Raw genomic sequence first — 23,730 nt, 5'->3', positions numbered from 1 at the left:
CTTGGTGTAAGCACTGCTCTGCAACAATTAAAACATCAGCATGTTATCAGCACTCTTCTCATCCTAATCCAAAACATAGCACCCTACCAGCTACTAGGAGGAAAATTAACTCTGTCCTAACTGAAACCAGGACACACGTATCATTGTTAGTCAAATGAGACCAAGTGTCATTAGTTGAGGCGGTGTAGTTACGACGAATACAACCTATTTGGAGGGCTTGAGCTACCAGGCCCAACCTCTGAATTTCAGTCTCTCGACTACTGCAATTATAGACTTTAGTACAATTCCAATTATAGTGTTTTGGGCTATCTGAATGAGAAATACTGAAGTTTGTGTTATAAATGACTGAGTCCCAAATAGGATTACAATCAAAGTTTACAATTTATTAAACGAATAGAGGCAAGCAAACAGTGCTGGGTGCGCCGGGAGTCTCTGCTCCACCAGGACGCACGCCTGTTACGTAAGGCGGCTGGTTTTTATGCTCCTAGGCTAATACATATTCATTACTACTTCTAGAAGAGGCAGGGTTATTATAATTGGTTTCCCGAATCCAAAGTCCTCCCAGGTGCGCCTGCTTATCAGTCTCTGTTAGTCTCTCGGGGGCCGCTCGGACAGGGAGGCTCATATTCTTCCTTCTTATCTAGTGGTCTCTTGGCCCGATGTCAGAAGTTACTGCATATCCGTGCAGAGTCAGCAGTTTTTCTCTGAAGAAATCCCTTTGTTCTCTTCTCACCTAAACCCAGGCCTGAATGTTAACCCTTCAAATCCCTTAGTGGCACGAATTGCTGGACCATTCTTTACAATTCCTCCCCTTCTTTTTAATATCATCAATTCGTGTCTCTTCTTCAACCTTTGTTAGTAGCAATTGGATTTCATCAGTCAGTTCTCGGGGTGTCCATTTCTTAAGCATCATTATCAACACATCACCTTTTCTCTCCCAAAGTCATCACAAATTGGGTGCTATTTATTATTCGCCATATCAACAACGTAAAGCAAGGTATCATACAAGGTATAAACAATAATGTCATTACACCACATAAAAATAAAAATAGCATCCTTTTAACCCATGGTCCACCGGGCAACCATGAAAAGAAATCCCAATCCATACCCTTCCAAGTTTGTAATGGGACGTGGGCTAGCTTTTTAATTTCTTTTGTTATCTGCTTAACCACTTTTCCATTATCATCAATTTGTAAACAACAATTAGAATCGTTCAGTTTTCCACACACTCCCCCTTCTTCTGCTAGTAAATAGTCTAAGACCATTCTATGTTGAAAGATAGCATTCCTCATCTGAGTGGATTGATCAGCCAGAAGATCCAAGGTTGTCGCTGTTTGATTGGTTACAACTTCGAGGATAGCTTGCGACCTAATTATTCGGTTCAAATTATAAATAGGTTCTCGGGCTCCTGATACCAACTCATTCGGGTTCCAGGTAGCTGGCCCATAATGCTGTATGATTCTTTCAGGAGGCCATTCATCCTTTCCCCATTTTTGGGCACTATCCCCGGCTAAGGAAGTATCAATAGATCGTTTTACTCTGTTCAGGTCATCATATAATCTTATTCCTGTGGGAATGGAAATGTTGAATGTCCCATTTTTGGGCACTATCCCCGGCTAAGGAAGTATCAATAGATCGTTTTACTCTGTTCAGGTCATCATATAATCTTATTCCTGTGGGAATGGAAATGTTGTTTTTGCAGTGCTATGCTACCCACATAGCATATTCCCGACCAGTTTCCCGACCAGTTTCCCGACCAGTTTCCGGGTAGCCTCTTGTAAGCATGTTTGCCACACACCCAATAATGTCCCTTTAGGGCCCATGTCCCGTTTGGAAAAGGACCATCCCATCCCTCTTTACCCTTTGGGGCGTGATAATACAGAGTGTCCTTGTTACCGAGTGGTCCTGTTACAATGTCTGCCCCGTTCGTACTCGTATATGCGCACTTCCAAGCTCCCACGTTGGGTTTCCACTTACAGTCACAATTCAGTTCTCTTTGGCGGCCTGTCATATTATAAGCTGACCAGAAATGTTTAAAGAACACTCGCCTCCCATTCTCATCCTGCCATTTCCAACGATAGACCCGCACCACATGCTATTCCTTAGAGGTGTTATCATGCTGACAGCTCAAGATTTGACCATCGAATTGTCCCCCCGCTTGTGCTCTTGCCACAGTTTCACATCCGGATCCAAAAAATTCTCAATATGAGCATTTCAGCCAAGTCCCATTTCTCAGCTGAACATGCGTGGTGTTCCATTTCCCACTACGTGCTGTACAGCTTACAGGACTACATCCAGGATCGGTACAATCATATCCGGGGGACAGAGTCCAATTGCAAATGCTTTTTCCCACCGCCACTGTTCCTGTTCTGTTCAAGCAGTATACACCCCGAGCTGACGAGTGCAACTGCCATGGACCTCCTTCCTCTTTCCAAAATTGCGTCCCATTATGAACTTCGCTCAAATTACTAACCCACCACTTGGGTTCGACCGGGCCTGCTACCCAGGGCCAACTTTCAGTTCCCCCCGGTCCTCCACAAATCCAGCAGTTACTAAGGTTAAAGGCCTTGGCCACTTCCTCCCCCAAAGTGAAAAAGTTATTCCTCCATTCCTCCATGGCCCAATTGCCCCTGTAAAAACAATACCAGGAAGTATAGCATTTCTTATCCTTTTTCACCGTCCAATCTTGAGAGTGTGGGAAGCGCCTTCAATCATGGGGTTGGGCCCGCTTTCAGAGCTTGTGTTACCATTCAGCCCTTCGGGGTGATCCAGCTCCTGGAAAAACTAATCACAATTTTATTATGGGTTTAAAAGGTTCTCATGTTATTTTTCTCAGGACAACCTGATCTTGGTGTGGGAGAAGTCCGGTCGAGGCACCCTCACTCGGCGGTCAATACCCATAGGGGTTGCGTCCCTCGGTAGACCATACACGCCGCAGTGGAGGGTCCTACCCCGGTCTTGCCTTCTCCCTTTCCTCCCTTCAGCCTTGTCCTCTTTATCCAGTGCCCTTAATTCATGCAGAACCTCATTGCTGGGATATCAGTTCCTCTTTAGTCTCAGTTTCAGTTCCCCAGGAGTGGACTTGTGGGAATAGAAATGTTGTTTTTGCAGTTTTACATTGTATAGAAAGAAGGAATGTGGTATTGAGATATGCTTACGGTGATAAGAAAGCTCAGCAGGTGACCTCCTAAAATGCAGACAACCAGACTCCTTAGAGCAATCAGGTGAAAATCACTATGTTAAGTCAAGCCAGATAAGGGGAGAAAACATTACCATCTCAAAAACAGGCCGGCAACTGAAGGCCAGGCATTGTCTATGAAGCATCAGGTAGATTGTGAACCTGGATTACCCACTCCAGTGGGGAAACAGGGGAGGGTCCTGTCATCAAAAAGTATATAAACTGTGTTTTGGAACTAGTGGGTGCGCTCTCCTGCTTGTGGGGCGCCCGCCATTGCAATCGCGAATAAATTACTACTTCACTGAGATCCTTGCCTGAGCCTAAGTTATTGGCTACAGAGTGTTTCTCACAATTTGGGGGCTCGTCCAGGATCCAGTCACCTACTGGGGAGCCCCACCGCCGCAGCAGCAGGAAGGCATGCCCCGCTGATTTCAGCGGTCCTGTGCATCGGCGGTGGCGGTTCTGCGGAGAGCTGACAGAGGGCCCGAGACTGATTAAAGAGGCAGGATGCATGAAGTAGTGGGGAAAAGGAAGAAGGTAGGCACTCCGGGTTTTAAGAATTGATCCGGTAACTCTGTGCACAGACCAAGGTAAGAAATATTAAGTATTGCCTTGGGGGTCGGGTGAGACTCTGTGTGATGTGTGATTGAGACGTACTTTTGTACGAAGCGAGTGTGGAGTCCTGATCTGCGGTTCCGTAGCTCCGCGAGGGGCGTGGCCGGAGACGGACGAAGCGTGAGATAAGGGAGAGAAAGGAAGAGTCTCGGGAAATTTGGTGTACGGTAATCCTTGCACGGGGTAGTGCTCGGAAATACACCAGGGAAATTTGGTGTATGGTAAGCCCTTGCACAGGGAAGTGCTTGGCAGTACACCAGGGAAATTTGGTGTGCGGTAAGCCTTGCACGGGGAAGTGCTTGGCAGTACACCAGGGAAATTTGGTGTGCGGTAATCCTTGCACGGGGTAGTGCTCGGAAGTACACCAGGGAAATTTGGTGTATGGTAAGCCCTTGCACAGGGAAGTGCTTGGCAATACACCAGGGAAATTTGGTGTGCGGTAAGCCTTGCACGGGGAAGTGCTTGGCAGTACACCAGGGAAATTTGGTGTATGGTAAGCCCTTGCACAGGGAAGTGCTTGGCAATACACCAGGGAAATTTGGTGTGCGGTAATCCTTGCACGGGGGAGTGCTTGGCAGTACACCCCCATTTTCCAGAATAGGAAAAATGGGAAATATGAGTTCCAGGGGACAGGGAGATATCCCTGGGGGAGTGCCTACCGAAAGTTCTTCCTGAAGAATTATAAGAAATTGGAAAAATAATCTCAAAATTGGAGGAGATGGTAAAAAAAAAAAAAAAGAAAAAAAAATGGTTAAATATTGTGTATTAGTCTGGACAAAAGAACCAATTAAGGAAACAGCAGTATTTTGGCCAAAATACGGGCCTGATGAAAATTCAGGCTTGAAATTTATGTGTAAACAATAAGATTCCTTTTTTTTTTGGAGGAGGAGCCAAGTTATGCTCCCTATAATCCTAATATTGCACCGGTGGCAGCAGCAGTCGCTCCAGGAAAGGAGACAGGGACTGCAATTAACACTGTCCCTAGAGAAGAGCATACTCTAGGCTCTGGCAAGAATTAGAACAAGGTAGAAGAGGTACTGAGAATTTTGCCTTCCCTGATACTAACAGTACTAACACTAACTGTGTATCCTCTTAAGTGAATTTCCCCCTGTCGTTACCAGCAGAGAGGTTAGGAGTTTCCTAGGACCTAACTTATACTCTTGGGGAGGGGGAATTATGTATATAAATATGTTGTTTACAGGGAAAGAAATGGGAATGATCAGGAAGAGAGCTGCTATACAAAAATGGGAAAGAACTCATCCTCCAGGACCAGGGGTAATACCGGCAGGGCAGAAATAACCACTTGCTGATCCTGGCTGGAAGAATAATAGTGTGCGACACAGAAATCATATGAGAGACTTGGGGTCAGAATGAGAAAGTACTTGGGGATGAATCCTGAGGACCTGGTATCCCAAGGGCTCTTGAAAGTTCATTTTGTGATTGAAGCCTGGCAAGATGCACAGAAAATGCTCCAGAAGGTGGAGGGGATGTAGTGAACAGTCACTGGGGGGCCCTCCTGTGGGAGGCCCTGAAGGTGTGTGTCAAGAGGGGAGATGAGAAGGAAAAGCAGAGAGTGAAACTAATGGTATTGACAGTGTAGCAGGTAGTGAGGCAGAGGGTTGGAGAAAGAGGAAGAAAATCTTCAGGGGGAGTCAGGGCCAGGATGGAAAAGAGAGTAAGAGAGATGAAGGAATGGCAGGCAAGGAAAGCTACCCGTGTTGTGGCCTGAATCTTAGCAGGGACAGGCTTTGATGGGATGTTTTAAGTGTGGGCAGGCTGGCCACTTCAGGTAGGAATATCCGGAGTGGAAGAAGGAGGAGAGAAGGAAAATGGGATGAGGGAGAAAGGTATGGAATTAAGTTGGCTAATGACTGAGACTTTGGTGAAAGTACAGGCTGGAGAAAGATAAGAAGAAGTGTTAAAAAGGGTTATTGAAGGTGTTAAAGGTGTGGTATGTAATGTTTGACAGAGCTGTTTTTTGAATGAGTTGGGAAAGTTGAATGAGCAGGGAAAGAGGATGTAGGCACTATCTAAGTAACAGTCTAGAAGTTTTGGTATATTTGCTGTGGTGTTTGGTCAGTTTCCCAAGTATCGAGAAGGGGGGGGGGGGCGGGGGGGGGGCAGCCTGCTCCACCAGGGGCCTCTCCACAGGCCGCAGGGGGCTTCGGCTCCGGCGCCTGGAGCGCCTCCACCCCCTCCTTCTGTGCTGACTTTGGTGTCTGCGGGGAGGTTTCTCACTCCTTGCTCTCCCAGCTGCTGTTGAGCAGCAGGTTTTTGTTTGTTTGTTTGTTTTCGTGGATGTGCTGTCACAGAGGCACGGACTGTGTTGCTCATGGCTTGGCTCTGGGCAGCGGTGGGCCCCTCTGGGGCCGGATGAAATTGTCCCTTATCTGCCACAGGGTGGTTTCTGGATTCTCCTCGTGGGGGCTGCCACTGCAGCCCCCTCCCGAACCTTGCCATCAAACACAATACACAGGGGCAGCTAGGTCATTACTGGCCTGTAAAGTATCAGGGATTAAATTAACTAATGAAACCCTAACGAGTGATGGGGGTAGAAGGGGCTGGGATAACAGTGCCACCTTTGGGGGATACCAAGCTGAGACTAGGGGATAAAATGATCTCTGGGCAATTATTGTATGTACCCAAGGCAGGGACTAACTTGTTGGGAAGGGATTTGATGATGAAATTGGGCATTCAAATAGTAAACTGTTAGCCTGGAATAACAGTGGTATTAATGGAGTGCTCTCAGGCCCTGAGAGCAAAGATATATTCACCTCTGACTGGAAAGACTCTGAAGTGGGGGCGGAAGCAACAATACAGATGGACAGTTTTACCTCAGGGGTTTACAGGGCCACCGATTTATTTGGGCAAAGTTCTAGAACAGATTTTGAAGCAATTCCAACCTCCCAAGGAGGAATTTCTGTTACAAAATGTGTATGATCGTTTATTGTCAGGACAGGAGAAAACAGTTGTGAAGGAAGCTACTAACAAGCTATTCAACTTTCTGGGAAAGCAGGGCTTGGGAGTATTGAAAAATAAATTACAATACGTAGAAAGAGAAGTCAGGTATTTAAGGCATCTAATGTCTGAGGGAAAACTGAGAATAAATCCAGAGAGGATTCAGGGAATTGTTGAAAACTAAGAAAGAACTAAAAAGTTTTTAAGAGAGATTTCTTTAAGGAATCAGGAGCCACGAAGCCTGAGGGAAAATGGATACTCCCTGATGGGAGAGAAATGCTGAATAAAGCACCAATGAGGCAAATATGATGTTTTACATTGTTAGTGTCGGGGAGAATCGAATGGATGTTTTATTAATGTCTCTTAGGTGATGGGTCATACAGTATAATTAAGCATTGCCAAATGTACTTACATTATCAATTAATTTATGTATACTGGGAAGTTTAGGGAGTATATTATCAAATAATCTATGTATACTGGGAAACTTAGGGAGTATACTGAACAGTCAAATGAATCTTTGAAGGGGAACCCTGGGAGGGAACAGGTACAACCTGACCTTGGATAAGGGCCTGGAAGTGCTGAAATGAGTTGAAGCAGAACCAAGGAGCGGAGGGAGCATGCGTCGAGTGAGAAAGGTGAAAAGTTTAGCAGAGAGGAAGACTCCTTACTTCATCTGGACGACCACCTGGACGACCACCAGAGAGCACCACGCATGTGCAAATGGGAGGAGAGCTAATTAGAATGGAATGTGAGGCTGATGTTGCAACCTGTAATGAATATGTATACCTTACGTAATGTTGAATGTATAAATAATGGCTGGGAAGTAACGGGACTTGAAGCCAGATTTGGGCACCTGCCCCGGCTTCCAGCGCTGAATAAAGCACCTTCATATAATCACTTGGTGGTTATGTGGTTGCTACGCTAACATTTTGGCGACCCAGATGGGACGGCGTGGGCACTGCTGAGGCGGATCGTGTCTCGGTTTCGCTCCAGCCAGCACCGAGGGATTCTCGGGGAGCAGTCGACCGCGACCGACCTCCGCTGCTCACGACGTACCACTGGAGCGGTAAGCAAAGGTGCTTTCAACTTTGGGTATTCTGTACCAATTTGGTTGGGAAAGCCTGCCGGTCAGACGCGGCGAAAGCCACGCTCGGTTGGGCAGGGAGCTCCCGGGGTAAGCCTAGGCGCCGTCCGTTAGACAGAGCGAAAGCTCTGCAGGTTCGGCATTGGTGGTTTGGTATTGGTAATTGTATTGGTTTGTGCTGAAGGGTCAGCACCTGGTATTATTGGTATGTGGTAAGCACGCTGCTGCTCCGGCAGCTTCTGGGAGAGCGTGCTGCTGCTCCGGCAGCTTCTGGGGGAGTGTGCTGCTGCTCCGGCAGCTTTTGGGTTTGTATCATAAGCTCAAAATGAAAAAGATTAAAGGAATTCTGGGAAAAGATGTACCTATCCCGCAGACATCCCCACTGGGGTGTTTGCTAGCACATTGGAAAGAGGGAGGTTTTGGTCAAGAAATGCGGAAAGGAAAGCTGATTGATTATTGTAATATTTGGTGGCCACAGTATAAACTAGAGGACCAAGAAACTTGGCCTGAGAATGGAACATTGCAATATAATACAATTTTACAATTAATGCTATTTTGTAAGCGGGAAGGAAAATATGATGAACTGCCTATGTGGAATTATTCTTTTATTTGCACCGAAAGCCTGAATGGAAGCATGCTTGTGGAATAATGGTGCTTGAAGTTTCAACTGAGGAACGTTGTTGTGCATGTACTAAGGAGGGACGCTGTATACAGCATCAGGCAATAGAGAATAATAAGTATTATGGGGAAATGAATAATGGAAATATTGATTTGGAAGTTGCGCCGTCGGCTCCGCCGGGAAGAGCCAGGACAGGGAGGGAAAAGGGAGAAAAGGAAGATAGCAGTAGTGATGGAGAATCCCCGACTTTAGTCTCCCCTGTGTCACATAGGACCCGGCAACAGCGAAGGGCAAGAGAAACTATAAATGAACAGAGAGGGAAAATAATCGCTCCCCTCAGGCAAGGAGTGGGGACAGAAGGGCTGGTATATGTTAAGGTGCCTTTTTCAGCTGGGGACTTAATGATATGGAAACAAGCAGCCGGCACCTACAGGGAAAACCCAGATAAAGTAGCCAGGGTAATGAAAATGATAATTAAAACCCAAAATCCCGATTGGGATGATCTCCAGGTGATCCTGGATACTTTGATGGACTCGACAGAAAAAGACATGGTATTGCGGGCAGCCAGAGAGAGAGCCCGAGAAGATATACGAAATGGATTAGTGCTTGGAAATCTAGATCAAAACTTCCCCACTGAGGATCCCCAATGGGATTATAACACAGGGGATGGAATAAGGAGGCTGAAGAGATATCAAGATTGGGTACAAGTCGGGGTACAGAATGCCATGCCCCGGACCATAAATTGGTCAAAATTGTATAATGTCAAGCAAGAAAAAGCGGAATCACCTTCCGCCTTTTTAGAGTTCAGACGTAGAGACTGAGCAAGCTAAAGCTCAATTAGCACTCATTTTCCTGGGACAAGCCCAAGAGGATATTAGGAAGATATTGCAAAAGTTGGAAGGTGCAGATTTGAGAAATTTGGATAGGCTGTTGGAAATAGCCTGGAAAGTGTATAATAACAGAGAAAAGGAAACGACAAAAAGGCAACAAAAGAACTTATTAGCAGTAATTCAAGGGAGAGAACATGCAGGATTAAGGGGCAGGGGAAGAGGAAATATTAACGGTCGAGGTAGAGGAACAGGGAGAGGCTACCCGAGCTCAGGGGGAAACCGGCTGGGTCTTAACCAATGTGCCCATTGTAAGGGGGAGGGTCATTGGAAAAACGAGTGCCCTCTCCGTGGACAGCTGATCGTTGGTGGGGGAAATTCGTTCCGAAACCAAGAAGCAGCTAAGGCGATGGTTCTGGGGGAATATAGTAGCTGACTAGGAGATCCGGTAGCAGAAACTAAAGAGCCCTTGGTAAAAATTCAAATAGGAAATAAGGAAGTAAAATTTTTAATTGATACAGGGGCCACATATTCAGTACTCAATAGATTAAGTGGTAAGATAGGGGAAAGGAAAACTACTATTGTAGGTGCCACCGGGAAGGAGGAAATACGGCCGTTCTTACAACCCCTTGATTTACGGTTTGGAGGTAAAGAAATTACGCATGAATTTTTATATGTACCAGAATGCCCTATTCCTCTTTTGGGACGGGATTTGTTAACTAAACTAAACGCTACCATAACGTTTGAAGATGGAGAATTGATTATGAGAATCCCGGAATCAAAAGTGGGACAAATATTAATGACTAAAGAGAAGGCTGTTCCTCATATACCAAAAGAGGTAGAAAATGCAGTAATGCCTACGATTTGGGAAACGGACGCGCCCGGAAAATCAAAAGTAGCCCAGCCAGTAAAAATTGAACTTAAGGAAGGGGCCCGACTGGTACAGATTAAACAGTACCCATTGAAGCTAGAAGCTAGGCTAGGAATAGTAAAGATTATAGATAAATTTCTTAGCTACCACATTCTGGAGGAATGCAAATCCGAATATAATATCCCAATTTTCCCAGTAAAGAAACCTAATGGGGAATACAGGCTAGTGCAGGACCTTAGGGCAATAAACGAAATAACAAAAGATATTCACCCAGTGGTGGCTAATCCTTATACATTGTTAACATCTGTAAAAGAGAAATATAAGTGGTTTACGGTAATTGATTTAAAAGATGCCTTCTTCTGCATACCCATTGACAAGGATAGTAGAAAACTCTTTGCTTTTGAATGGAAAATCCACGGAACGGACGAAAGATGCAACTGACCTGGACAAGATTGCCTCAAGGATTCAAGAATAGCCCGACCCTCTTCGGCGGTCAACTAGCTAAAGAAATAGAAGATTGGATTAACCAAGGACAGATTCAGGTACCAAAGGATCGATACCTGCTGTTACAATATGTGGACGATATATTAATAGCTACCGAAGGAGAGTCAGAATGTATTCAGGTAACTATTGATATTTTGAATCAATTGGGACTAAATGGGTACAAGGTTTCTAAACAAAAGGCACAAATTGCGTGCACAACAGTAATTTATTTGGGATGTGAAATTTCTCAAGGACAAAGAAAATTGGGAGTTAACCGAATACAAGCTATTTGTGAAATCCCCGAGCCGCGAAATTTGCATGAACTACGGGCTTTCCTAGGTATGGCCGGGTGGTGCAGACTGTGGGTAATGAATGGACTATGGACTCATAGCAAAGCCCCTCTATGAAACCCAAAAGGCCTGTACATTTACTTGGGGAAAGCCACAACAAGAGGCCTTTAAGAAATTAAAAGAAGCCCTGATAAAGGCGCCTGCCTTGGGCTTGCCGGACTTATCAAAGGACTTCCAGCTGTTTGTGCATGAGAGACAACGATTGGCATTAGGAGTACTGACCCAGCGACTTGGGAGCTGGAAAAGACCTGTGGGGTATTTTTCTAAACAATTGGATGCGGTAAGCGCTGGATGGCCCTCGTGTTTAAGGGCCATGGCAGCCACAGTCCTTTTAATACAGGAAGCCAGGAAGCTCACATTAGGGAAACGAATTGAGGTGTTCGTGCCACATATGGTGACTACGGTATTGGAGCAAAAGGGGGGCCATTGGCTATCACCCAGCCGAATGATGAAATATCAAGCTATACTAACTGAGCAAGATGATGTAATCTTAAGAACTACTAACTTATTGAACCCAGCAGTGTTTCTAGGAACAACTACGGAGGAAGGAGACCTCAGTCATGATTGAGTGGAGATCATCGAACGTACCTATGCCAGCAGAACAGACTTAAAGGATCAGCCTCTGGGGAGACCGGATTGGGAACTTTTCACGGATGGAAGCAGCTTTGTGGAAAATGGGACTCGTTACGCAGGATACGCGGTAACTACATCAAAGGTAGTGATTGAGGCAAATTCCCTACCTCCGGGAACTTCAGCCCAACGAGCAGAAATAGTTGCCCTGACACGAGCCCTGGAACTAAGCGAGGGTAAGAACGTGAATATTTGGACAGATTCAAAATATGCATTCGGGGTAGTTCATGTACATGGGGCATTATGGAAAGAAAGGGGAATATTATCCTCACAAGGGACTAATATAAAATACCAGGAAGAAATATTGAAATTAATAACAGCTGTACAGAAACCCCAACAGGTGGCCATAATGCATTGTAAAGCCCATCAAGGAGGGACGTCAGAGATTGCAGAAGGTAACAGACTGGCAGATTTGACGGCCCGGAAGGTTGCGCGTGAAGTATGGAAAGTAATGGCTCTAATTCCATCAAAGGTAGGCCTCTCTTGTTTTAAATTACCTAAAGACCCAAAGTATTTGGCAGAAGAAGAGAGACTTGCAAATTTGATGAAGGCCCAGAAGAATCCTGACGGATGGTATGTGACTACGACAGGACAACTCATAGTGCCTCCTATAGTAATGCGAGAAATCTTACAAATAAAACATAATGAATGTCACTGGGGTGCAGGAGCAATGGTGACCTATTTGAAACGAGGTGCCATCTCGGTACACATGTTAACAATGGCAAAGTCAGTAATGTCAAAATGTGAGCTTTGCTTAAAGAATAATCTGGTAGCAAGGAAACATGCTGAGATGGGAAGAACTAGGGCTGGGATAGAGCCTGGAGATTACTGGCAAATAGACTTCGTGGAACTGCCTAAAGCAAGAGGTTATAAATACCTATTGGTAGGGGTTGATACTTTTTCAGGATGGCCGGAGGACCTTCCCTGTCGCACCAACCAAGCAAAGGAAATGGTAAAATGGTTACTACAGGAAATAATCCCTAGATTTGGTGTACCGTTGGGTATTTCTTCAGACAGGGGACCACATTTCATTGCCAATGTGGTTAAGGAGGTTAGTAGGTTACTGGGAATCACCCAGAACACCCTATCCCACTTACTCCACCCCCATCCTATAGTACTAGCGTTAACAACCAGGCATAGAGGAATCAATAAGATAGTAGACTAACGAAGATGCGTTAAGATTATACTTACTAATCTCTATATCAAGTTATACTCACTAACCTCTACTAACCTGATTCAACCTAATAGTAATGAAAATACTTGCTCTTGGTATGAGTGAAGTATTTTCAAAGGGGGGAAATGTTAGCGTTGGGGAGAATCGAATGGATGTTTTATTAATGTCTCTTAGGTGATGGGTCATACAGTATAATTAAGCATTGCCAAATGTACTTACATTATCAATTAATTTATGTATACTGGGAAGTTTAGGGAGTATATTATCAAATAATCTATGTATACTGGGAAACTTAGGGAGTATACTGAACAGTCAAATGAATCTTTGAAGGGGAACCCTGGGAGGGAACAGGTACAACCTGACCTTGGATAAGGGCCTGGAAATGCTGAAATGAGTTGAAGCAGAACCAAGGAGCGGAGGGAGCATGCGTCGAGTGAGAAAGGTGAAAAGTTTAGCAGAGAGGAAGACTCCTTACTTCATCTGGACGACCACCTGGACGACCACCAGAGAGCACCACGCATGTGCAAATGGGAGGAGAGCTAATTAGAATGGAATGCGAGGCTGATTTTGCAACCTGTAATGAATATGTATGCCTTACGTAATGTTGAATGTATAAATAATGGCTGGGAAGTAACGGGACTTGAAGCCAGATTTGGGCACCTGCCCCGGCTTCCAGCGCTGAATAAAGCACCTTCATATAATCACTTGGTGGTTATGTGGTTGCTACGCTAACAACATCAAGAGAGTCATTGGGAGATGCAAGCAATGTGTGATGTTGTGCTAAGAAAGTATGTCTGTGTAGGAATATACACTTTAGTGAAGCAAATATGCAGAGGATGTACCATATGTCAAAAGGCAAATAAAAAGGTCATTTGTAACTCACCTAGAGGGGGACGGGAGGCAGGGATTCGACCTTTACAAAGTATACAGGTAGACTTTACTGAGTTACCTAAAGCAGGGAGATTTAAGTACTTGTTTGTCCTAGTTGACCACGTGACTGGATGGGTGTAAGCTTTCCCTTCTGTATCTGCCACTGCAAACACGGTGGCTAAGGTATCACTGGAGCAAATAGTCCCTAGATATGGGATAGCTGAAAACATTGATTCAGATCAAGGAAATAATTTCACTTCACAAGTACTGCAAGGGTTAATGCAGGCTTTAGAGATTGAGTGGGATTTTCACACCCCCTGGCACCCCTCCTCTTCTGGGAAGGCAAAGCAAATGAACCAGACATTAAAGAAGCAATTAACTAAATTAGCGTTAAAAACCCAACTTCCTTGGGTAAAATGTTTACTTTTAGCACTCCTACAGGTTCAAACAGCACCAAGAAAGGATATAAGAATTTCACCGTATGAGATGCTGTTCGGATTCCCCTATCTGGGCAGAAGGGATGAGATACCACAATTCGAAACAAGAGAGTTTTCTTAAGAACTGTATTCTGGGGTTGTCCTCTTCTTTGTCATTTCTCAGGACCCGTGGGAAATTGGGTCCTGATTCAGACCTGGAAAGGATCAACTCCGGCCCGAATGGGAAGGACACTTCCAAGTACTACTAACCACTGAAACAGCCATAGGAACTGCGGAAAAAGGTTGGACTCACTATACTCGAGTGAAGGCATCCATCGACCCTAGTACCTGGGAAGCTGTTCCTACAGAAGACTTGTTGGAAGCTGAAATCGAAGAGAAAAATCTCATAGTGGACTCTGAGCGGGATAAGAGCTTGCAATTGTAAACTAACCTTTTATTTTCACAGGTAACTAATGAGTGTGACTTGCGATTGAGAGAAAGGATAGACCTATAGTGAATTGAAGTGTTCCCAAGGGGGGTTTGTTATAGTAGTAGTGTATATCTTATTCTTTGTATTGATAATTATTTGGAAACCTAAGGTTTAAAAATAATGACAGGGAAAAATCAATTATTAATTTTGTTTTTAGTGATCGTAGGCCTCAGAGAAAGTCTTGGTCAACTGGCAACTTGGAAAAGGCATGACCAGATAATAGTAAGACGGGATACCCCATAAAAATATGGGTGAATGTGACAGAGGGTTATGTACCGCAATCTGTCATGTTTGATGCTTGTGAGGTGTTAGCTTGTGGAGATTTAAATGCCCAAGGACAATTGAGCAGAGAGAACAAATATGTATGGAAACAAAGCTGTATGGAAACGATCCTCTATTGCCATCAGAGAAAGGGAGAAACTCAAGGAGAAAACAGGAGAGAAAACAGGAGGCCTTCTTTGAAATGCGGCAGTTCAAACATTTGAGATTGAAACAGGGTATGGGGATGTGAATGCCTGGATAGAATGGGTCAAATATACTGTCCAGAGTCTCAACCATAGCAATTGCTATGCTTGTGCCTCGGGATGACCGATTGCCCAGATAGTGCCCTTCCCATTGGGGTGGACCAAGGATTCCCAGGGAATGCGATGTATGATTGCATTGTACCAAGAAAAGACTGCCTGGGGAAATGAGGCCTGTAAGTCTCTCTCTTTGCTGTTCCCTTCCTTGCATGATAGCAATATCAGGGCTCCCCCTGTATTCTCCACAGCTATAGGTAACCATACAGCTTGCCTCTCACGGCAGGGTGTGAGTGCTACCCGGCATCTGGGAGAATTTGCCTTGTGCACGAGGACCTTGAATGTTACCAAGGACTTGATGGGAAACTGCTCAAGACTTGAGATCCCCAGGGCAGATCTCTGGTGGTACTGTGGAGGGAAGATCTTACGGTCCACCTTACCATCTAATTGGGGAGGCACTTGTGCACTTGTTCAATTAGCTATACCCTTCACCCTGGCATTTGAAAGAGAAACATCACAAATACCCAGAAGAAGTAAAAGAAGCTTAGGAGTATCATTTGATGATAGAGCGTACATAGATTCTATTGGGGTGCCTAGATGAGGTGCCTAGAGTTCCCGATGAACAGGAAGCCAGGAATCAAATTGCTGCAGGGTTTGAGTCACTGTTCTGGTGGGTAACAATAAGAATGTGGATTGGATTACTTATATTTATTATAATCAGCAGAGATTCATAAATTATACAAGGGATGCGATAAGAGGAATCGCTGAACAACTAGATGCCACCAGCAAAATGGCTTAGGAAAACAGAATAACATTAGATATGATGCTTGTGGAGAAAGGAGGTGTGTGTGTGTGATAGTGAGCAACCATTGTTGTACTTTTATCCCCAACAATACTGCCCTGGATGGCATAGTAACTAGAGCATTGCAAAGGTTTACCACCCTTGCCAGTGAATTGGCAGAAAAATTAGGAGCAGACACTTCCATCACAGGATGGTTGGAATCTTGGTTTGGTAAATGGAAAGGAATGGTAGTGTCCATATTTACATCCTTGATTGTAGTAGCAGGAGTTTTGACAGCCATTGGTTGTTGCATTATCCCCTGTGTAAGGGGACTTGTCCAGTGGTTAATTGAAACTGCACTTTTGAAACAAATGACCATGGATCCACCACCCTACTCAGATAAGATGATGATATTAGAGGAAATGGAAAGCAAAGAAAGTGAAGAAGAGGACGACATCTACCAAATTACATCTTAGAGAAAAATTTTGCAAAAATCAACAAATTATAAACAGAGAAAAGGGGGGAATTGTGGGAATAGAAATGTTGTTTTTGCAGTTTTACATTGTATAGAAAGAAGGAATGTGGTATTGAGATATGCTTACGGTGATAAGAAAGCTCAGCAGGTGACCTCCTAAAATGCAGACAACCAGACTCCTTAGAGCAATCAGGTGAAAATCACTATGTTAAGTCAAGCCAAATAAGGGGAGAAAACATTACCATCTCAAAAACAGGCCGGCAACTGAAGGCTAGGCATTGTCTATGAAGCATCAGGTAGATTGTGAACCTGGATTACCCACTCCAGTGGGGAAACAGGGGAGGGTCCTGTCATCAAAAAGTACATAAACTGTGTTTTGGAACTAGTGGGTGCGCTCTCCTGCTTGTGGGGCGCCCACCATTGCAATCGCGAATAAATTACTACTTCACTGAGATCCTTGCCTGAGCCTAAGTTATTGGCTACGGAGTGTTTCTCACAGACTCAACCCTCCAGGCTTCGGTAGTTATTGGTCCTTTTATTCTGGATGCGTGGGTCCAACCCCTTTCTGCTGTTCTCACAGCTGTTTCAGTAGTAAGTAAAACAAGGTACGGTCCCTCCCATCGGGCGTTCAATGATTCTTCTCTCCAGGTTTTTATTAAGACCTTGTCTCCTGGTTGTATTTTATGAATAGCAAATCCTAAAGGTGGTGTCTGAGTCATCATCCCAATTTCTCTTAGCTCCTGTAATCTCCTTCCAATGGTAATTATGTATTTCTGGATACTATGATCCTCAACTACATTGTTCCCTAGGGGCATCCCTTGAGAATAAGGCATACCATATAACGTTTCATATGATGATAATCCAGTCTCACTGTGTGGTTTAGTTCTTATGTTTAAAAGTGCCAATGGTAAGCATTTCGTCCAGGGCAGCTGTGTCTCGATCATTAACTTAGCCAATTGTTGTTTTATTGTTTGATTCATCCTTTCTACTTTCCCTGAGCTTTGTGGGTGCCACGGAGTGTGGTATTCCCACTGAATACCTTTCAAGGGGTACATCCTTCAAATCTTTGTGGCTGGCGTATGTTCGATTATTTCCACACAATTGTGTTCCAACGGTCCTTCTTCTGGAACGGTTCCTAGAAATACTGCTGGATATAACAGGCTAGTCGTTTTCAAGGTTATGTCATCTTGTTCAGTTAGGATTGCCTGATATTTCATCATCCGGCTGGGTGATAACCAGTGCCCCCCCCCCCTTTGTTCCAAAACGGTTGTTACCATATGTGGTCCAAAAACTTCAATATGTTTTCCCATTCGAAGGCAAATAATTTTCTGCTATCTTTATCAAGAGGTATGCAAAAGAAGGCATCCTTTAAATCTATCACGGTAAACCATTTATATTTCCCTTTCACAGATGTTAACAATGTGTAAGGATTAGCTACTACCGGGTGAATATCCTTTGTTATTTCATTTATTGCTCTAAGATCTTGTACAAATCTATACTCGCCATTCGGCTTCTTTACTGGAAAAATTGGAGTATTGTATTCCGATTTACATTCTTCCAGAATCTGATATTTGAGAAATTTGTCAATAATTTTCACCATTCCCGTGCCTAGCTTCTATCTTAAGTGGATATTGTTTGATTCAAACAGGTTTGGCTCCTTCCTTTAATTCCACCTTTACCGGTTGTGCCAGTTTCGACTTCCCTGGTACATCTGTTTCCCGTACTGTTGCTATAACTGCATTTTCTACTTCTCTTGGAATATTAACAAAGGGTTTATCTTTGATCATTAGGATTTGTCCTACTTTGGACTCAGGTACCTTCATTATTAATTCTCCATCCTCAAAGGTTATTGTTGCATCTAAGTTGGCTAATAGATCCCGTCCCAAGAGTGGCATCGGGCATTCTGGTACATACTAAAATTCATGGGTTAGTTCCTTACCCCCAAAACGCAAATCAAGGGGTTGTAAGAATGGCCGTTCCTCCTCTTTCCCTGTGGCTCCAATTATTGTAGTTGTCTTAGTTCCTAATCGTCCTTTTAAACTATTTAACACTGAATATGTTGCTCCTATTACATTTACAGCCTAATTAACACAGAGAAAGAAGCTCCCATAACCAACAAAAAATTCAAGCCTCTGTCTTCGTTTCCTAGCTTTATTTCAACTAGTGGACCTGCTAGGGTAGATGCCCCAGGTCCCCATCATTCCTGACTGTTGTAAGTTTGTCCTGCAGCCTAAGACAATTTCTTTCTGATATCAGGGGCCAATTGCCCTGGAAAGAGGCTAGCCAATTGCTTTTTTTTTTTTTTTTAAAGCCAGGTCCATTTTTTTTTCTCATTGCATTTCAAAGTTGGTCCAAAAATTCAAAAATTCCATAAATTCCATAGGGGTTTCTTTTGGACCTTGTTGGAACAGATTCTCAATTCCCAATAGCCAATTTAACCAGATTTTGGTATTTACATAATTTCCGGGGTGATTAGGGTCTCAGTGAGGGGGTCGGTCAGGGGAATGCAATCGTTGAAAGTTCCCTGAGCGGTCCCATTGGCAATCTGAGCTCACACAGGAACTCAGGTTGTTTTAAGAGTTAGCTGCTTTTCTGTTTCCATGACAACTCTCTCGGACCCATCATGGTCCCTCTGCCCCAGAGGGCTCACACCCGCGATTTAGAGATCTCAGCCTCGGGTTGAGGCGGAACTATTAACATTCCTACATCCTCTTTCCCTGCTCATGCAAATTCAAACAGCTCTGTCAAATACTACATGCCACACAACCTTTAACACCTTCAACAATCCTTTTAACACTTCCTTTATCTTTCTCCAGACCGTACTTTTCTAATGCCAACACCAAAGGCTCAGTCAGGGGCCAACTTAATTCCAACCCTTTTCCCTCCAACATGCTGAAACAACATATCACTATACAACATTTCATCCTATTTTCCTTCTCTCCTCAAAAACAACATTAATTGCAAGACACTGTTATAGTCGATTGATCCATAAAGTGGCCATTTAGTTTATATAGTGGCCACCATTGATTGCAATACTTAGTGAAAGTCCTCTTGCTTTCTGTGCCCCCATTTCTAACAATATCCTTCCAACGTGCCAATATGCACCCAAGGAGGCTTCCCTTTTATTTATTTATATTAGTTACTGTCCCTTGTTTCAATTTCCACGCAAACCTTTTTATTGCAGGTTTTTACTATCTTTTCCTAATCTTCTTCCCAAATGTCCCAGTTCTCTGGGATTAAACTCTTCTTTCCACATACAAACTTCACTATTTCAGATTATTGATGAGCCCCGTTCCAATCATAAATCCACAGGACTTCGGAAAAACACCAGAAGCACTCAGCCTTCCGTCTTCTAGACAAACAATAACACCTTTTCCACAAAATTTACATTTCAAAAGGACCGAATTTCAAGCCGAATGCTAATTTTTCTCATGCACTTTGTTAGTAAGCCTACACAAAACAAGGAATCACTCCTGTGTATCCGTCAAGATGGGGGTTTAAAAGGTATTGAGGCCTAAATAAATTCGCTCTCCCCCTTCTTACCAAATTCCCAGGGCTCAGGCCCGAACCACCAAAGAACTGACTCTCCGTTCTACCACTTTGATAATCAGTCAGCCCCCCTCCCCCGATACTTGGGAAACTGACCGAACACCACCGCGAATATACCAAAACTTCTAAACTGTTACTTAGATAATGCTCCCACCTTCCTCCTTGACACAGTCAAAACATTTAAGAACAAAACAGGATTACAAGATGCACCACCGGGGGTGGATTGTTAGGATATAGAGGTGGTAGGTTATCCAATGACTCCCATTCATCATCTTTTTCCTTTTTTTTTTTTTCTTCTTCTTCAAACTTCTCGTCTGCTTTTAGTGTAAATATTGAGGCTGGAAAAGGACGTGAAGTCCTGATCCATAATCCTGCATAATCACTTTCCTCCTGGCTAAAAAGATTCCTTTGAATTAACATGTATATTTAAGGCCTGGCAAACCCAGTCTTCAAAGGATCCAAAAACGGGCCAAAAGACATGTGGTCTTAAAGGCTCCTTTGGCCATTCTCTCATACAATACTGAACCATTTTTAATTTACTTTTTTTCCTTTTCTGGGGCCCCTATCGTTCCAGTTTCTAATCATTATCCCTAATGGACTTTCTGGTGGTATGTCTGGTAATTTGCTCCCTTTTCTCTGGTCCCGGGTCTTCAATTTTGCCTGACCCATCTAGGAATTTTACTGTGGCAATTCCTACAGCCCTTGGTTGCCTTAGTGAGAGTGTCTTGCAGGGGGTTTAGGACCTATCACCCACCCACGAATCCTATAGGAATCGCTTTGGTCCTTCACCGGCCAAGTCCCTCGCGGGAGATTGGAACCGCGGTTAGAAGACCTCCACAATCGCTTCGGAACTACGTTCCGTCTCAGTCACACTCTCACACACACAGGCAACCGAATCCCACCCAACCGAACGGTATACGCCTTAAATACTTACGACTCCGTCGTCTTCGTTCGGATCTTCGCGCACAGAACTACGGGCAAAATATAGTGCTGCAGCCGGCAAAGGGAGCTCATAAAAAAATCTAAATCTTTGCTTGCCCTTATTCAGGTTCAAGATGGTGTTAATCCCGACCCAACTCGAACAGGAGCCACCAAATGGTGGGGGCGCCCCTCCTAGATCAAGTCAGAATTCAGGAACCAAGACCATCCCGGACGAGCCCCCAATTGTTATAAATGACTGAGTCCCAAATAGGATTACAATCAAAGTTTACAATTTATTAAACGAATAGAGGCAAGCAAACAGTGCTGGGTGCGCCGGGAGTCTCTGCTCCACCAGGACGCACGCCTGTTACGTAAGGCGGCTGGTTTTTATGCTCCTAGGCTAATACATATTCATTACTACTTCTAGAAGAGGCAGGGTTATTATAATTGGTTTCCCGAATCCGAAGTCCTCCCAGGTGCGCCTGCTTATCAGTCTCTGTTAGTCTCTCGGGGGCCGCTCGGACAGGGAGGCTCATATTCTTCCTCCTTATCTAGTGGTCTCTTGGCCGGCTGTCAGAAGTTACTGCACGTCCGTGCAGAGTCAGCAGCTTTTCTCTGAAGAAATCCCTTTGTTCTCTTCTCACCTAAACCCAGGCCTCAATGTTAACCCTTCAAATCCCTTAGTGGCACGAATTGCTGGACCATTCCTTACAGTTTGCATATCGGTTATCAACCTTTATGGGATCGTCCGGTAATCCAATGATCCATCCCAATAAATACACCAGTCAGTAGTCTGCATGTAATACCAGTCACCATGCTGTCGTGCTCCCCACACGCTAGGAATATGCATTAAAATCATAGAATCATAGAAGCACTTGCCGAGGCGATCGGCTCCGGGGCAGACGCGTTCTGCAGCGGAGCGGGGGATCGGGACAGGCAGGGCTTTTTTTTCCGGCATCGAGGCCACTGGAGGGAGCCGCCAGGACCCGGCAGCCCTCGCGAGGGAGGCTGACGAGGCGTAGGCGGAGCCAGCAGCGCCCCCTCCCCGGCCGTTCAAAAGCAGCCCCTAGGGAGCGCGAATGACCAGGAGCGCGGTGCATCAGAAGGGCGGGGCGTGGCAGTTTGCGCGGCAGTGCGCGCAGGCAGGTCGAGCAGGGAGGGCAGAGAGGGCAGAACGTTCCCCCCCCCCCCCCCCCCCCCCGCCCATACGAGCAACTCCTCTAACGGCTGTTGACCGCTAGCTGGGCTGCAATGGTCTACACCAGGCAGAGTGCTCTCTCTAGAAATTCTGTAACCACCCAGACTGACTGCCTGCTCAAAAATGCGGCAGTTCAGGTCTCTGGATGCAGGGAGTGTCTGAGCCTGTTGCTGCCATCTGAGGGAGGCAGAGGGTCCGCCTAGTGTCAGAGCTCAGGGAGGAGGTGGAGAGGTTGAGGGCTATCAGGGAGTGTGAGAGGGAGATAGACTGGTGGAGCAACTCCCTGCAGGGCCTGAAGGAGAGGTACCGAGGTGAGACACCCCAAATAGGGGTGGACCCCCTGCCCTATCGGGCAGAGGGAGGGGACCTAGGAGTTAAGGAGGAATGGAGACAGGTCCCTGCTCGACCTCGCAGGCAACGCTCCCCCCACCGCCCCCACCTTCCCACGTGCGCGTACACAACAGGTTTGAGGCCCTAGAGCTTGAGAGACCGGTGGGTGAAGATGAGGTAGAAAGTCTACCCAGGAGGATACCTAGGGCGAGGAGGTCGACTCCACGCCTCAAGACTGCCTCCACCAAGAAAGATAGAAGGGTAATTGTTGTAGGCGACTCCCTTCTCAGGGGAACAGAGGGCCCTATTTGTCGGCCTGACCCTACCCATAGGGAGGTCTGCTGCCTCCCTGGGGCCAGGGTCAGGGATGTTGCCAGAAAGCTTCCCAACCTGGTTCGCCCCTCTACACTACTATCTGCTTTTGATAGTCCAGGCTGGCAGAGATAATATTGAAGAGAGAAGCCTGAAGGCTATCAAACGGGACTTTAGGGGACTGGGACGGTTAGTGGATGGAGCGGGAGTACAGGTGGTGTTTTCGTCCATCCCTACAGTAGCAGGGAGGGGTACAGAGTGGACACGGAAAGCCCACAGTAGGGGCTCCTGTCCTTACAGTAGGTAGATTTAAATACTTATTATTCTTGGTAGATCATTTGCAATTGTAAAATTTGCGATTGCATTGTGCATCACTTGTTTCGTACACATTATTATTATTAATCGCTTCTTGGCCTTTTGGCTAAGATCAAGTGTAGTATCTGTTCTTATCAGTTTAATATCTGATACGTCCTCGATGAGAGGACTTATTAAAATTTTGGGACGGTTAGTGGATGGAGCGGGAGTACAGGTGGTGTTTTCATCTATCCCTGCAGTAGCAGGGAGGGGTACCGAGAGGACACGGAAAGCCCACCTGATTAACACGTGGCTCAGAGGCTGGTGCCAACACAGAAATTTTGGGTTTTTTGACCATGGGGCGCTTTACTCGGCACCCGGCCTTATGGCCGCAGACGGGTCCCTATCTCTAAGGGGAAAATGGATCCTAGCCCAGGAGCTGGCAGGGCTCGTTGAGAGGGCTTTAAACTAGGAAAGAAGGGGGATGGGGGCTGAAAGAAGGCCTGTTGGAGCTGTGCCGGGGGGAACAATGGCAAAGCCGGGGAAGAAGGCAATGGCCCGACTGAAGTGCATCTACACTAATGCACGCAGCATGGGCAACAAACAAGAGGAGCTGGAAGCCATCGTGCAGCGGGAAGGCTATGACTTGGTTGCCATCACGGAAACGTGGTGGGACCACTCTCATGACTGGAGTGCTGCAATGTCTGGCTATAGGCTCTTCAGAAGGGACAGGCAGCACAGAAGGGGTGGTGGCGTGGCTCTCTATATTAGAGAACGTTTAGATGTT

At 45.3% G+C, this 23,730-nt stretch overlaps 1 long non-coding RNA gene and 1 pseudogene across 1 annotated transcript; one reads left to right on the top strand and one right to left on the bottom strand.

The window, feature by feature from the left end:
- Positions 1–368: 368 nt before the first annotated feature.
- Positions 369–21,974, bottom strand: LOC136789444 (uncharacterized). The gene is made up of 2 exons (XR_010828185.1): positions 20,823–21,974; positions 369–2,784 (listed from the first exon to the last, which is right to left on the bottom strand). It is a non-coding gene; the product is annotated as an uncharacterized lncRNA (long non-coding RNA).
- A 1,076-nt stretch (positions 21,975–23,050) lies between these two features.
- LOC136789449 (U2 spliceosomal RNA) lies at positions 23,051–23,218 on the top strand (annotated as a pseudogene).
- Positions 23,219–23,730: the final 512 nt, after the last annotated feature.

Source organism: Anser cygnoides, unplaced genomic scaffold (genome assembly GCF_040182565.1).
Source record: "Anser cygnoides isolate HZ-2024a breed goose unplaced genomic scaffold, Taihu_goose_T2T_genome scaffold_45_1, whole genome shotgun sequence".
NCBI lineage: Eukaryota > Metazoa > Chordata > Aves > Anseriformes > Anatidae > Anser > Anser cygnoides.
The sequence above is the reverse complement of the archived record's forward strand: the minus strand, read 5'-3'. Positions and strand labels throughout refer to the sequence as shown.